Raw genomic sequence first — 16,790 nt, 5'->3', positions numbered from 1 at the left:
CTATTGGATTGGCTCTGAGTGGTTCTGGTTCAACATCTGAGTTGACCACTTCCCACAAATCGAATACCTGCAGGTAGGTCTTCATTTTCACTACCCAAATGTGGTAGCCCTCACAATTGAAAACTGATGGTGCAGCTGGTGAGAAGCCTGATGAAGCCATGGTTCTAAGCGTTGAAAATGACAGGTCCACTAAGAATAAGGCTCTAAATGCCAATTGTTAGGTTTTTGAACAATTTATCCGGATGAAGTATGAAGCTCAGTCAAAACTTGAGCAACAACGTAATAAATCCGGATGAAGAATGAAGGAAGATTGAGCTTCAAAAGGCTCGATATTTGCATGATAAACAAAATAGATTTTTACTTTGTGAAAGAAAGAAAAAATTGAGAGAGTATTTTTATTGAATGATTTCTGTTAAAATTCATTGATTAAAGAAGATGGCATACTGCCAATACATATACCAGTCATAAGTTGCTCAGCTTTAACATATTTACTATTTTTAGACTTACCTACACCGCTTGCATATTACAACTTGCAAATCAACTTACACAATTAGGTAAGTTGTTCTATCAATCTTATCAGCACCCAATTACATTAAATACACTACTTACTTAGTTCTAATTTTAACTAAGTTACAAAATATTACTTAAAGTAACAAAATGAAACTGAAATTGAACAGTAGCATCAACTTCAGTAGCTGCATGTACTTCATCCAGAAATACTACAGCAGTTTGATCTTCATACTTCATCCACATAACTTATGTGGCATTGTCTGCTCCTTAGCTGCTTCAAGTGCTGCATGCATGCCAATTTCAATACTACATAAGCAGTCATAAAGCATTACAATATTAAAGCCTCCAATGATTATAAGATGGCAGAGTCGACCTTAACCATATATGTAGGCAAGTACGTTAAAATTGGCGATAGATGTAATTGGTGAATTAAGGCATCACTTATAAAGAAGAAGCAGATTTGGGAGATACGAAAGCATAATGGTCCATATACGTGCATTGTTGACAGTGAACGCAAGACCATCATAAATTAGATTCTAAAATCATATGTCAATGCATAAAGTCAATGGTGCTATAATGTCAATGCTTAAAGTCAATGCATAAATTAGATTCTAACCTTAGTGCTAATCCCTGACATCCGAAGCAGATATAGCTACACTGTCTCGTATCACAAGGCATGGTACACAAAACAAAATGTGATGGAAGAACTGTTTGGTAACTAGGATAAATCTTATGCTAAGCTTCTAACATATTTGATGGCAATGCAATAGTTCATTCTCGGTATCATGGTGAAATTGAAATTTCTTCTTGCATAAGATAATGTTGGACAACTAGTACAGGGTAAGTGAATATTCTATTAAGTATTTTGGACGTTTAAGCAATGCATTAAAGGGTTTCCACATTGTAAGCCTATTGTCTAAATAGATGGCACTTGGTTATATGGCAAGTATAAGCTTACGTTCTTGGCAGTTGCATAATATGGTAACCAAAAAAATTTTCTAATTGTATTTGCCATTGTTGATAAAAAGACAACAAACTCCCTCTTTAATTTCATAAAAAATCAAACTTTAAAAATGATGCACAGATTAAAGGTGTGTAATATTAAGTAATAGGAGAATATTGAAATGAATCTCTTTATTCACAGAAACTTCTGTTTATACAACTAATAATTATTCAAAAATAGGATAATGATAGCTAGATTATGACACACCAATGATGTTGATTCAAAAATTATGTGATAAGCCGATTGAGTCATAGCTCGATTGGCATGGGCATTATTGCCAATGTAGGAAGATATGGGTTCGAGTGTGCTGAAGTGTATTATCCTCCTGTTTATGAGTTGGGGAGGGGCTATGCGTAGTTCTAGGTATTGTATAAAATAAAAATTATGTGACAAATATTATGAAAAAAAATGATATAAAAATTCAATGTAGTTTTGGTTGAAATGGCAAAATTGAAATTGTGAAGAGCATGTTGTTTTAAGTTCAAATCACATTATTCCCCTTCTGTGCATTTATTTTTTTTAGATTTATCAAAATATAAATAGACAAATACTTTCAAAAAAATATTTGTTGCTTTGTAAAAAAATCATGGGCTTTTTTGGTAAATTTCTAGTTGAGTTGGACTTAAGACTTGATTGATTAGTGAAACCAACTCAACCAAACCTTAAATATATAGTATAGATAGATAAAAAATTTATTTGAATATTTCAAATCATAAAACTATAGTACAACCTTCAAAGATTGATGGTCGATAGAGAAGCAATCTTAGATTGATGATGATAGAACTTAGTGAACAATTGATAGGGAAAAAAGTGGACTTTGTGACTAAAAATGTTTTAATGTGAGCTCTTTTTGTGAGTTACAATAGCTAATAGCTAATTTGGGAAAATTATGATTTTGGAGATTATGATGTAGTATTATAAATTACGAAGTTGTTGATTGTAACATCCCAAAAAACCGACTTAGAAGAAATCTCGTTTTGAAACCAAAAGAGGTCATCCCTTGATTTGAGTTTAGACTTTGGAAATTTTTACAAGTAAATTGATTTGGTTTAGTGGTTAAGTGTTCTAGGTATGTGTGTGAGGTTTCGGGTTCGAATCCTGTTTTTGAAAATTGCCATTTTGCTTAAACTCTTACCTTTGAATGTTGGTTTATAAGTTAAACTCAATCAATTGATATCAAGAATGAGCCCACTGGTTCGATAGTTAAACATTTGTCTGTGTTTATGGTCCTATGTTCAAATCTTGACTTGTGTTAGGGAATGTATTTTTTCATTTCGTTGTGCGGTAGTTAGTTTGCTTGGTTATTTAAAACTTCCAGAAACCTCCAGTGATGTTTCTCATCTTTTTGTTCTTTCTTTTTTCCTTCTTGTCATGTTTCTTCTGTCATTCCTTTCCTAATATTTAGTTTCTTCATTTTGGTTACTTTCTTTTAAAGTGACCATTCTTTTTGTTATGTTACGTTGTGCTGATTCTGTATGGGATCCGACTTATCCTCCTAGTTTAATCCGTTGGTTAGTAAGTTTGATTTAAAGTTTTGGTGTCGAAAGTTCTTTGACGCAACTTCGAATTTGGAATGTTAGTTTTTAGCAGTTTGGTTGCGAGTTAACCGTTTGTTGGACAATTGCTTGTCGTTTAGGGACTAGAACTCATCTTTTGTTATTTCTTCTTCTAATCCGTATCAGGTGCATACCTAAAACCCATGTCTTTGCGAATTTCAGACGCTAAAAAACGTAGTTGTCAACGCCTTACGGCTAGGGAGATAGGTATGCCCAGGCCATGTAACTAACTATTTATTGAATTTGAACCACACGGGCAAGGGACACAAGCGAGTGTCAAGGCCGTGTATAGCCATGTTAGTGTAGGGTTCACATAGGCAAAGGACACGGGCATGTGTCTAAGCTGTGTAACTCACTATTTATGATTTAGGACCACACGACTAGGGAAATGGGCGTGTGCCCAAGTCGCGTGAGCCACACGGGCAAGGACATGAATGTGTGCTCAGGCCATGTGAGCCACACGGGAAAGGACATGGGCATGTGTCCAGGCCGTATAACTCACTGTTTGTGAATTAGGACCACACGAGCAAGTGAAACAGACCAATTCTCTAGGTCGTGTGAAGCTATATTTGAAATTTTTCTCCGTGGCCATAAGCGTCATTCGAAACGGGCGCAGGCCTACTGTAAGCTTTGTACAATCTGAATTAGGTTATATAACTTGATATCTGATGATCTGATAATGAATAACTTGTGATCGTATGTATATCTGTTATGTTTAAACCTAAGTGAGTAGGATCTCATAACGTAATGTGTTATTGTCTATGTGTGCGAATTATCCATGTACGATCTGTATTCAATTAAGTTTGTTGGTATGCCTCTTCATTACTTTGTTGATGAGGAATATACGATATCTGAACATGTTAGACTGATTATTATTGATTCTGATTTATAACTGTGCATGTGACTTCATGGCAAATCTAATATGGTCTGTTGAGGTTTGATAAGTCTGTTTTACAAAATATGGACTCTCATATTTACTGGTTCTGTTATTAAGAGATAACATGACTTACATGCTCATTACTCTGATTCTGCATAAGCATGCCATGACATATTGCATGGGACTTAGGTTGATGTAAAGAGAGGAAGTTTCTAGCAGTTTAATGATCCGCATTATCTGGTGGTTTATCCACACTTCTGTTCTTGCAGTTTGACTGTACTATAGTGGCTTGACCATATGTATTCGATTTGGCAGTTTTAACTGCAAAATACTGGTGGCACTATCCACAGTTATCTGTTGGTGTGATCTGGCTACACGACTTCTGAGGAACTCTATTTCTGTGTGTAGTGAAGTTGGGTAGGATATTTTTGATAAATCTGCATTCTGATCTGTTTGAAAAATACTGCATTTGCATAAATATTTATGTTGTGTTCTGTTCAACATTGCTCTGCTTTGTTCTATTATGTTTTGTTCTGCTCTATTCGGTTCTGTTCTGTTTGAATTGCGTTGTGCTACTTTGTTCTGTTTTGCTTTGTTCTGTTGTACTACCTCTGTTGAAGTCTCTGTGATACTCTAGATCTGTTCCGTATTGGTTATACAACTTTTATATAATGCTTGCATTACAATTATCTATATATTATGTTCTGTTTATTTGTATTTGAGTTTGGTTATACACGATGCTTAGTGACTCACCCTTTGTCTTACTTTTATCTGTCAGGAAGACATCTGATTTAATATTGGACGGCGTGCGCGAGCTCGGATTGTTTTGCACTAAGATAACTACAATTTAATCATTTGGATTTGTAATTTGTTTTGGACTTGTCTTATTTTTCTTTTTATAATCTTGTCAGTATCTGCCAGTCTAAAACAAAATTGCAAAATTATCTAAATCGACTAAAATGAATTTCTATTTTTCAAAGCTAAAACTCTAAAAAGAAGTACGTTTTGATTATGTTGGTGTAACTCATCCAGATTCGGCTTAAACCTCTAGGCTGGGTTTGGGGTATTACATTGGTATATCTAAGGTGTGGCTTAACATCCATTAGGCAAAACCCCTTTACTAACTATCAATCTAGTTAGGCTTGAACTTCGCCACTTTGAATAGATATAGGAGCCAATGATTGGTTGGTGATAAAATAATGTTGATTGAGTAACTCTAATGAACAAGAAGTAACATTGTTTCAATTGAAAAAGATAAATTGTTGTAGCCATATAAAGGTTCAAGAATATGTTCATTTGAACGAAAGGGTGAGAAAACGAGTATAGGATAAGGTTAAGAACCATATCGTTAAATAAAAAGCTCTAATGCCATATTAAGATAATGTAATATTGTTAATTTTGATTTTCAAAGGTTTTGATATAGCAAAATAATTCCAAATTCCTTTAATCAAATGTTGCAATTTGATTTAATCATACTTGAAATATTTTCAAGTCTTATAAACACTACAACAAATCAATCAATTAGTGATGAATTTTCTATGTGATACTTAAAATAATGTTAGAATATACTACAAATGTGATGAAAGCAAAAATCCTCACGTTTCATAATTGGTGGTATATCTTACATGATAATTTCTTAAAACGCCATAAGTTTATGTCTTTATATGTTTGGCATCAAAGTTTACCTCTAAAAATTTTGGTGAGAAATGTTTTTGTGATGTCTTGAAACCTTGCAACGAATTTTTATTGTGACTAATGTGTAAATTCTTATTAGTGACAAATTATTTATATTCTAAAGATTTTTTTTCATTTTATGTCACTATTATTAATAGGTTTTGTTTTTGACAATTTTATTCATTAATTTTTATGATGTATAAACGGGGACGTGTTATTTTGTCACAAAAATAGGCTTAATGTGAAGTACATAATAATTTGTTTCTCCAAGTTATTTTTCTTATATTTTATATGATAATTTTAACAAATATTAGGAATGTCACTTATCAAGAACTAAAAATAAAAATGTTAGGAAACTTATTTGGAGACATTTTATTTTTATTTGATGTTTCGTTTGTGTCGCTAATTCAAAAATTTTATTAGTGAAAAATTATCTAATGCTTTCTTTATGAAAAAATAATCTCACGTTACTATTGAGCAAAATAGTAGCATACATTTATATCACTAAAAGTTTAATATTAATGACAATAAATTATAAAGAATTTAAAAATTATAAAATTATAAAAATACAAAAAATAACATAAAAACTAAAAATGGTATATAAAATTATTAACCGTAAAACACTTATTTTCCAAGTTTCCGAGATCTGCTAAAATAGCATGTAAAAGTAAAGCATAATCCATCCATCCATCCATCATCCATGACCTTAAAAATTTAATAATACTGTAAATTGTAAGTTAATATCCACAACTCCATCTAGAAGAGCATGGTATCAAGACTTGTTAGCGAAGTGTTATAAAACTCAAAAATATATATTTCTAAAATGTTGTGACCTTAGACATTTTAATCATAATGCAAATTGCAAGTCGATAGCCATAACTTTACTTAGAAAGCATGGTATCGAGATTTGTTCACCAAACTTGAGACCTTCTGTTGAAATTAATTGGGTTTATGGAGTCCTACTCAAATTAAAATTCTCTCTCGATTTAATTAAGAATTCTGAATGAGAATTAAATTCTTGTATAATTTCCTTTGTAAACCCTCAAGGTTAATCGAAAATACATAGCAAAAAAATTCTAAGAGGAAACTCTATAGAAATTTAATGGAATTTTATTTCAGTAAAATTTTTTGTACTCAAATAAATTCTATTTTTCTTGACTTGATATGGTGGATTAAGAGCAATCATAATTGCAGTAATCCAACAATTATAATTTAGAGCTAGAAGTTAAAATTTCAGTTTTAGGTTTAATAAAGGTTTGCATAAAGTTATTCTTAGAGCTCACTCTTTAAACAATTGTAAGTTCGAAATGAGTAAAGAAGATCAATTGATTGAAAGTTTGAAGTATTCAAACTTTGGTTCAAGTTGATCGAAAAGCTTAGGCAACTTCCTAAAGGCCTTTTGCGACAATGAACTATCCTCTAAATATTTGATACATAAGTAGTTATTAATTGAGCCTATTGTTTTAGATATCACAACAAATGTTCGTATTAGAAAATTTTTAAATTTCCTCTGCACAAACTCTAAAATTTTCTAACATATTATTATTATTATTATTATTATTGTTGTTGTTGTTGTGCTTTTTTCACATCATTGTCAACTTCTATGTGTGTTTGTTTTAGCATATATATATATATTTGAAATTATTTTAAACTAGGCTTGTATTAATAAGAGAAAACAAACTACAAAGTATAAGAGTACATATCTATTAACCTAAGAAAGAGGCCTAAGATTGCAAAAGGCCCAAAATAAAATAAATAAAACTTTAAATAAATGGCCCAGAAGATTTCAGATGGCCAAAAACTAAACAAAATATGTAGATATTACTATAGAATAATCTAGAACAACATTTAATGCGCCAAACTAGTGCCCAATCAGAATTTGTTGAAATCTGTCATCCTATCTTTCCATCATTTCACTGCCTAGTTGAGGATTTCAATATTCAGAAAGCTTTTCCTTCTAAAACGTTTCATTTTCCTTTTTGTTTTGAAGCTTTCTCTCTTCCTTTCTTCATCTTCGGAAACTTTCTTAGTTGTGCAAGAGTATTTGCAGATCTCGGTGTATGTTTGAATCTGATATTATTGGAATCATTTATCTTCTGTCGGATATCATAGATATATACCCCTACTAGTGACCGATCTTGACCCTTTGTGTTGCATTTCTTTATTATTGCGAGGGAATCTCCTTCGAAGATGATGGACTGCCATCCTTTTTTGACTCCTATTTGAACTGCTTTCCAACAGACTATTGCTTTAGCAGCAAATGCAGAGGTTATACCATTATGGATCTCTGAGCAGGATAAAAGAACTTTTCCTTCCACATCTCTAGCCACAATACCTGAAGCCCAACGATTTTGACTCCCGTTGTATGCACCATCGAAGTTAATCTTGATGAACTCACAAGGTGGTGTCTACATCTTCTGTTTTCTGTTATTTTTACTGATTTTCTTTTGTCAAAACCAGTAAGTTTAGTAATGTAGTTACTGATGAAGTTTGCAATTTCCTCTCCATTACTAACTTTTTTGTCATGTATTCTTTTGTTTCGATCTCCTCATATGGCCCAAAGTGCGCAGCAGAAAAGGCGACATTGACAAGGGGTGAACTGCTCAAACACCAAGGCAAGCCACTGTACAAAGTCTATGTTTTGAACCATTAAAATATTCTGAAGTGATAATGCTGTCCATGCTTCTACTATAATAGGACATTTTCGGAATAAATGGTCCATTGTTTCGGCTCTTTCTCTACATTGGGGGCAGCTTTTGTTGGTTGCTAACTTTCTGTACTGCATATTTACTTTTGTAGGCAAATAATTCCATGAGAGTCTCCAGATTGTAATCTTTATTTTTGTTGGTAGATTTAGGCTCCAAAGTTTTTTGTAAAATTTCCTGTAGATGGTTTGTAAAGCATAAACTCTAGGATTTGCATCAGAACTCTGTAATAGTTTATAGGCACTTTGGACCGAGAATTCACCCGACGATTCTCCTCCCAGATGAGGAAGTCCTCATGAGGTGTTTGTGTCAAGGGGATCCGAAGGATTCTTCCAGCGTCTTCTTCTGTGAAGGTATTATTTAACAACAACCTATTCCAAAGTCTATTATTGCTATCAAACAACTCATTTACTTTAAAATCACGCATCGAATTGATCGCTATAAATAATCTAAAATTAATTGCATATGGAATCCAAGCATCATCATTAATGGATATATTAGTACCCGTACCAACCCTTCAGCATAGTCATTTAGCCAATATAGCTTTAGCTGCCCAAATACTTTTCCACATATAAGAGCAAGAATTTCCCAAACGGAAATTTAAAAAATGGTCATTTGAAAAATATTTGCTTTAAATACTTGCGTAACGAGAGTATTCTGGTTATTAATAATCCTCTATCCTTGTTTAGTAATAAAGAAATATTAAATTGAGCCATATTTCTAAAATCCATACCCCTTCCTCTTTAGGGCTGCACATAACTTTCCGTTGGCACCAGTGAATTCCTTTCCTTCCTTTACCTTTTTGCCTCCAAAATCTAGCAAAAATATTTTCAAACTCCCCATATAGTGATCTTGGTAGAAGAAAGCATGTCATAGCATAAGTTGGTATTGCTTGAAGTACAGATTTTATGAAAAACTCTTTTCCCCCTTGAAATAGAAGTCATGTACTCCATTTTTCAATCCTCTGCTTAACCCTATCCTGAAGGTTTTGAAAAGATTCCTTCTTTCGTCTACCTACCATGTTAAGGAGTCCTAAATATTTTTTCATATTTGTTGAGTGCCTCACTCCCATTTCATTCGAGATGTCTTCTTTGTCCCTTCTCGCTGAATTAGAAATAAAGAAAATCGTGGATTTATTAAAATTCACATATTGGCTGGAGCAAATCTCATATTCCCTTAAAATATCTTTTAAAATCTTTGTTCCTCTCTTTGTAGCTTCACCAAACAAAATACAATCATCTGTGAACAGTAAATGTGAAATTGCTGGGCCTCTTCTGCTAGCTTTAACTCTTTTTATTGAACCTCTTTTGTTTCCAGCCTGATCAAGGACGAAAGTCCCTCATTACAAATCAGAAAAAAGAAAAGGACTAAGTGGGTCACCTTGTCAGAGTCCTCTAGTAGGTTTGAAAACATTGCCTCTACTCCCAATGGTCACTATATAAGAGACTATAGAAATACATCTCAAAACTAGTGGCCTCTACTCCCAATGGTCACTATATAAGAGACTATAGAAATACATCTCAAAACTAGTGACACCCTGATAAACGCCAAATTATACATATTTTTACCCCAAATACCTAGCATATTTATGGATGTTTATTACTAGATTTATGGATTTTGGTGCTTTTAATCCGGTTATTTTATGTTTTGTATTCAAAAGAGCACCAAGAGTTAAAAGGAGCCAAAAACGAGCCAAAAAGGGACAAAACGGACCAAATCGAGAAGATGACACGGCTTAAGCCTTGCTACACGAGCATCTCACACGTCCGTGTCTTTCGAGGGTGTCGACTAAGGCTTTCACGATTCATACGGCCTAGCCATTGACCCACACGGCCGTGTGCAATTTAACGAATCGAACACTACCGCAATTACGCACACACTGCAGTGGCACACAAAGCGTGTCCCTTTTTCAAAGAGTTGTATTTTACACGGAAAAGGATACTTAGGGAGGAAGAAAGCCAATTCAAAGCTTATATAAATACCTTAAGTATGACTTAGAAAGGGGTCGCTCTCTCCAGAACTTTTTTGGAGTACAGAACCGCGCATCAGGAACTACTTGAAGAAAGCCAGACGATCCATCCTAAAAGTCGGAGCTACTCCAAGACTGAAGATCTCTCTCAGAATTTCTAGAAGGGTTTTAGAGTTTTCTTTATGTTTTGTTATTTTCATACTTTTGAGATGTGCTCTTATTTTATTATAAACTAAAACTCCTAAATACCTAAGGGGAATGAAACCTAAAACGAATCTTATTATTATTTTCTGAATTGTATGATAAATATTTAACTTGTTCTTAATTATGTGTTCTTAATTCTTGTTTTGATATCCCAGGATACCGATTCAAGATATGCTCTTATTCGGAGGAGGAATGGACCCTGTCTAAGAGTACTTTTGTCATAATTAAGCGAAGTTGATTGCGCGCCTAGAAATAGGGTGACAATATTTTACTAGATTAGGGTGAAACCTAATAAGGGGATCTATAGATCGAGTTAATGCAACCCTAGAGTGTTAATTAGAGAAAAGTCTTGGTTATTCAATTTAGGGATTAGAAGTTATTAGTCTTGAATAGGGATAATAACATAACTTAGGGATCTCTACGAAACAAGTTGAATGAATAAATCGTCCGGTTCGGAGCCAGAATAACAAGTAAAGTCTAGGTGGATTTTTCTTTAGGTATTGTCTCAAGTCAATCGATTTTCTCAAAAGTAATTCCCAATTCTTTTATCTGTGCGTTTTTAGTTTATATAATTAGTTAATTAAAACAAATAAAACCCCCTTTTATTCTTAAGCTAGATAATAAAAAGATAGTTATTACTAGTACTTTTGGTTCCCTTGGGTACGATATCCCGGTATTGCCATTATTATACTATTGTTCGATAGGTTTGCTTACCTTTTCGTCGTGATAATAGTTAGTCTAGGTTTGATCTTCATTATAAATATTTATTACTTGTTATGAATCACGCGATCAAGTTTTTGGCGCCGTTGCAGGGGAACTAAAATCTTAGGAACACTCATTTTTTATTACTTTAGCCATTTATTTTTTCTTTCAATTTAATTATTACTAATTAATTTACTTTTTTCTTTCTCTTGGCGAGTTTTCCTAGTTTATGACTAGAAGAAACCCATCGGACCATTACTTTTGACGAAGAAATCGATCGCACGATTCAGTAGAAACCAAAGAGAAATAATACGAAGCTTAAGATACACAGAGAACGAGCAAGAAGACGATACTCAACCCCAATCAAGAGATGGTCGAAAACCAAGGCAATCACTACCTCCGCAATTGCGCTAATCAAGATCTTGCTCCACGTACTATGTATGATTATGCTAAACCTTCTCTAACAGGAACTGAATCTAGCATAGTTAGATCTGCTGTAGCTGCAAATACTTTTGAATTAAAACTTAACACTATTCAGATGATACAGTAGTTTGTTCAGTTTGATAGTCTACAGGATGAAGATCTCAACGCTCACTTAGCAAATTTTCTAAAATTTTACGATACATTTAAAATCAATGGCGTTTCTGATGATGCCATTCGTCTTTGGTTATTTCCCTTTTCACTGAGATACAAAGCTAAACAGTGGTTGAACTCGTTACCACGAGGGTCTATCACTACTTGGGAACAAATGACCGAGAAATTTTTACTAAAATATTTTCCGCTGACTAAAAAGGCTAAATTACGTAATGATATCTCTTCTTTTGTGCAGATGGATTTAGAAAACTTTACGATGCATGGGAGAGATACAAGGACTTACTGAGAAGGTGCCCTTACCATGGGTTACCGCTTTGGCTGCAAGTACAAACATTCCACAATGGTCTGAATCCCTTGACTCGACAAATAGTTGACGCAGCTGCTAGCGGAACCATCAACAACAAAATACCTGAAGAGGCTTATGAATTCATTGAAGAAATGTTACAGAATAACTATTAGTGGCAAGTCATGAGGACTAAGCCAACAAAAACAGCCGGCGTTTATAACGTCGACTCAGTTACTATGCTGTCAAATCAGGTAGAACTTCTCAATAAAAAGATTGATGGTTTACTTGGCTCTACGCAGGTACATCTAGTAATGAGGTGTGACTCAAGCGGAGGAGGTGTGCATACAGAATATCAATCCTTCAATCCCACAACCGAAGAGGAACAAGTCAACTATATGGATAATAATAACTTTAGATCTCAAAATAACCCATACAGTAATACTTATAATGCAAGTTGGAGGAACCACCCAAATTTCTCCTGGGGTGGTCAAAGAAATCAAAAGCCACAAAATCCTCAGGGTTTTCAACAGCCACCTTATCAACAAGAGAAAAAATCGAACCTTGAGGAGGTGCTCTCAAAATTCATATAAATGTCAGAAACCAATTTCCAAAATACTGAGACAGCACTTAAAAATCAACAAGCATCGATCCAAGGACTCGAAACTCAGATAGGCTAGCTTTCCAAACTGATCTCCGAACGACCACAAGGTAGTTTGCCAAGTAATACCGAACCTAACCCAAGGGAACAACTCAACGCAATTAATACTCAAGATGAAGGAGTCGTTGAGCCTGAACCAGAACCGAGGCAAGAAACTATGGGAAGCAAAGGGAGAGATGAGGCAGGTCAAAATACAAACAAACCAGTGACTGTCAAATATAAACCTCGTGTGCCATACCCTAACGCGACAAGGAAAGACCACTCAGATGAACAATTCGGTAATGTCCTTAAACTTTTGAAAAAAATTACATATTAACTTACCGTTTATTGAAACTTTGTCATAGATGCCAAATGTAATGAAATTTTTAAAAAAGCTTTTAATAAATAAACGGAAGTTAGACGAAGCGTCGCATGTGGAGCTAAATGCAACCTGCTCAGCTATTCTATAGAATAAGCTACCCCACAAATTGAAAGATCCAGGGAGTTTTACAATTCCTTGTTTAATTGGTAGTTTAGATATAAGTCATGCATTAGCTGATTTAGGGGCTAGTATTAACGTTATGCCTTACAAAATGTTTAAACAACTAGGTCTTGGGAAACCTAAACAAACTAGGATGAGCATTCAATTGGCAGATAAAACTATAAGATTCCCTAAGGGTATTATTGAATATGTACTCTTGAAAGTAGATAACTTCATATTCCCCGTTGATATCGTTGTTCTAGACATAGAGGAGGATAATAACACCCCTTTGATTTTAGGAAGGCTCTTTTTAGCAACTGCTAAAACAGTTATTGATGTTGGCACAGGTGAGCTTACACTTTGTGTGGGAGACGAAACGACCACCCTTCAAGCTCGTACTTCTGGCATCACATCGAACATTGAAGTTAATAGTCCACACCAATCTACTAAAACTGACAATATGACTTTGCAGAAATTAAGCTTCAAAGAAGTTCATGAGCCATGTTCCAGAAATGATAAATGACACATTCATGAAGAACGAAGGCTACATATAGAGGAGCTAGATGAATGGCAAGCACACAAACCAAGAACATATGATAAATCGAAACTACGCCAAAACAAGCCCGATACCCCTCCTAATCAACTTAAGGTTGGTGATAAAGTCTTACTAGATGCCGCAGATCCCTATATTACCACTACCACACCGAATGAGGAAATCTCTCTTACGATACTCAGTATTTTTCCATTCGATATGGTGGAGGTGAGTCACCTCAAGTTCGGCACTTTTAAGGTAAACAACACCCGATTAAAACCCTATTTTGATGAGATTGATTGCAAGAATAAGGAGTATAAACACCTCAAACCACCCTGACCATTCATTAAAGAGGTAAGTCGAGCTTAGACTATAAATAAGTGCTTCTCGGGAGGCAACCCGAGCACTAACATATTTTTATTTCTTTATTTTTAATTTCTAACACTTTGAATCATTAACTTTATCTTTGAATTGCAAAGTTTTTCAGCCCACATGGCCAGGAAAACGGGCATGCCTAAAGCTGTGGCCAAACAAGGGAAGAGACACGACCGTGCGATACGGCCTTGTAGAAGTAGGACATAATCTTCCCAAAACACGGGATACGATACATCCCCATGGCCGTGCGACATGGTTGTGGGTGAACTTGATAGGATTAACATGGGCGTGGGAATGGAACAACACGAGCATGCCAGGGGCAAGGCTTGATTCTGTTTCTTCGACATGGGCATGAGACATGCCCGTGCCGTTAAACCGTGGACAATAATACACGGGCGTGGTACCCAAACACACGGACGTGGGAGAAGCGAACAAAGCTAGGCACGACCGTGCGACATAGCCGTGTGCCACACACGCCTAAGACACACGGGCGTGGGATAATAGTCGAAAACGACCTAAATTTCAAAATTTGAAAAACCGCAGACTCACATTTGGAGTACACGGTCGTGGCCCTAGGCCGTATGCACCTCCCCTATATAAGCAAATCACTGTTCATTTTCTTCTTCCTTTCAAAACCCTAGCCAAAATCTCCCATTCTCCACTCTCTAATCCCTATTCCAGCCACCATTCCCTAGATTCTCACTTCCTCATCCACTCCCCCTGTATCAATCCTCACTTTCCCCTCTCTTTTCCCTCTATTTTTCCTTCATACGGTTGTACACTCACGCCCCACGCCGGTGCTCGCCATCAACACGCCCGTGCGCTGCCCAACAGCAATTTTTGGTTCACTTTATCAACCTTGTTTTTCCAATTTGTGTTGCTACATTAGAATTCTATATGCTTTACAAAGATATTGTTAATATTACCAATTTGTTCTAATTAAGTTAGGAATTTACATTAGTATTTTCTATATTTGGATTGTTTAAACTACTAAATAGCATATACTAGTTCTAGGATTCTTGCTTAACCGATGATGCATTTTTTATTTCAGTATATGTTTCTGAATAATCATATAAAATTTTCACCTCTCGCTTAATATCGGTAAATGTTAACATATTTGGAACTACTATATCAATGCTTATACCTTTTCAGGTACATTATGTCATTATCGAGAGGCAAGAAAGCCGTAGTCCCATCCTCAAAGAGACGTAAAGGACCGAATTCTTCCTCGGTACGTGCTACAGTCGAAGTTCGGCACCCATTCCTTGAGTTTTCGCAAGCTTCACAGGAGGAACTATTTCAGATACTACGCGCGCGACCCCTCACTACAGGTCGCTGTATTGACTGGGCTGCTGTAGAACAAGTCTAGCTAGCTGATGGCATTCGTGCCCTCCTAACCACAGACCCATGAGAAGAGTTCTTCGATATTACTGAGCCCACTTATTTAGAGCTAAATTTAGAATTATGCTCTACTTTTCATTTATAGGTAGTGATGACGAACAATGACGACCCAGACACCATTCACTTCCGATTAGGCGGTCTAGTTCGAGCGATGAGTGTCCCAGAGTTTGGAGTCGCTCTGGGACTTTACACCGATACGTTTATGGAGGAGGAGGACATGAATGCACTACCACGCAATATCCACATTTCTCCCTCATTGTGCTGGAAGGCTTTGGCATCACTCTCTTCCACCTACGACCCCAGCCGCTTTAAGGCCTCAGCTCTCGCCCCTTCCCTACGATATCTCCATGCCATATTAGCACACACTTTAACCAGAAAGAAAGAGAGCACCGGCATCGTCAACACCTACGACGCCTACTATTTATAGTGCATGGCGAATGCACACGTGACTGACTTGGCATATTTTATCACTTTCGCCATTCGCCATCAGATCGAGTGGCATCGAAAGGCAGTAATCTCTATCGGCCCCTACGTGACGCGCCTTGCCAGACTCTTCGGCATCCTCAACACTGTGGCCCAGTCATCAGCGCTTACACTGATCGGTCAGATGTCCCCGCAAGACATCACGACTATGTTACACATGAGGATGATCGAGCGCCAACGGGGGTCCAATCCTCCTTAGTGCCGTCTCACTCAAGCCATTGACGAGGAGGATCTTGAGGAGCCTTTTACCACGCGACCTAGGGAACGACCAGTTCATGCTGCTGCTTCATTGGCACACCTTTCTGATCGACTTGCTCACTTCGAGCAGTATTGCACTACACAGTTCGAGATGATTCACGACCGAAATCGACGACGTGACAGACAGATGGATGACATGCAGGCCATCATGCAGCAGTTGTGCCAACACTTCCACATCGCTACTCCAGCGCCACCACCTGAGGGCCCCACTGACGAGGATCATTGAATCCTCTTATCTTTTTATTTTTATTTTTTATTTTTATTTTTATTTTTATTTTTATTTTTATATTCATTTCAATTTTATTATTTTCTTTTGAAAGACATATCTATATTAGTAAATTTTACTTTCTTCATTTTTCTGGTATTTTTAACAAGTACTCCCACTACGCTCTCTTCCACACCAACTCTTAATAAGCTCTTCATGATTCTACAGACTTCCAAGCAAAGCTGCTAGGAGTATTTTACAGAATAAGAAAACAAATAGGGAATAATACCCAACGAGTGCCATGTTCAACGACCCAATTTCTTCATCTAGCCAAGAAC

The 16,790-nt window shown here is 35.9% G+C and overlaps 1 long non-coding RNA gene and 1 other non-coding gene across 3 annotated transcripts; one reads left to right on the top strand and one right to left on the bottom strand.

Annotated features, from left to right (window-relative positions):
* Positions 1 to 7,418: 7,418 nt before the first annotated feature.
* On the top strand, positions 7,419 to 8,695 carry LOC108457400 (uncharacterized). 2 transcript variants are annotated; one of them, XR_008270943.1, is made up of 3 exons: positions 7,448 to 7,678; positions 7,862 to 8,021; positions 8,184 to 8,695. It is a non-coding gene; the product is annotated as an uncharacterized LOC108457400 (long non-coding RNA). The 2 variants fall into 2 exon arrangements; XR_001867091.2 differs by having other exon boundaries at positions 7,419 to 8,021.
* Positions 8,696 to 11,996: 3,301 nt separating this feature from the next.
* LOC128281140 (small nucleolar RNA R71) lies at positions 11,997 to 12,102 on the bottom strand. The gene has a single exon (XR_008271352.1). It is a non-coding gene; the product is annotated as a small nucleolar RNA R71 (small nucleolar RNA).
* Positions 12,103 to 16,790: the final 4,688 nt, after the last annotated feature.

The sequence above is a fragment of the Gossypium arboreum genome, chromosome 9 (genome assembly GCF_025698485.1).
Source record: "Gossypium arboreum isolate Shixiya-1 chromosome 9, ASM2569848v2, whole genome shotgun sequence".
In the NCBI taxonomy this organism is placed as follows: Eukaryota; Viridiplantae; Streptophyta; class Magnoliopsida; order Malvales; family Malvaceae; genus Gossypium; species Gossypium arboreum.
This window is presented reverse-complemented; position numbering and strand designations above follow the sequence as displayed.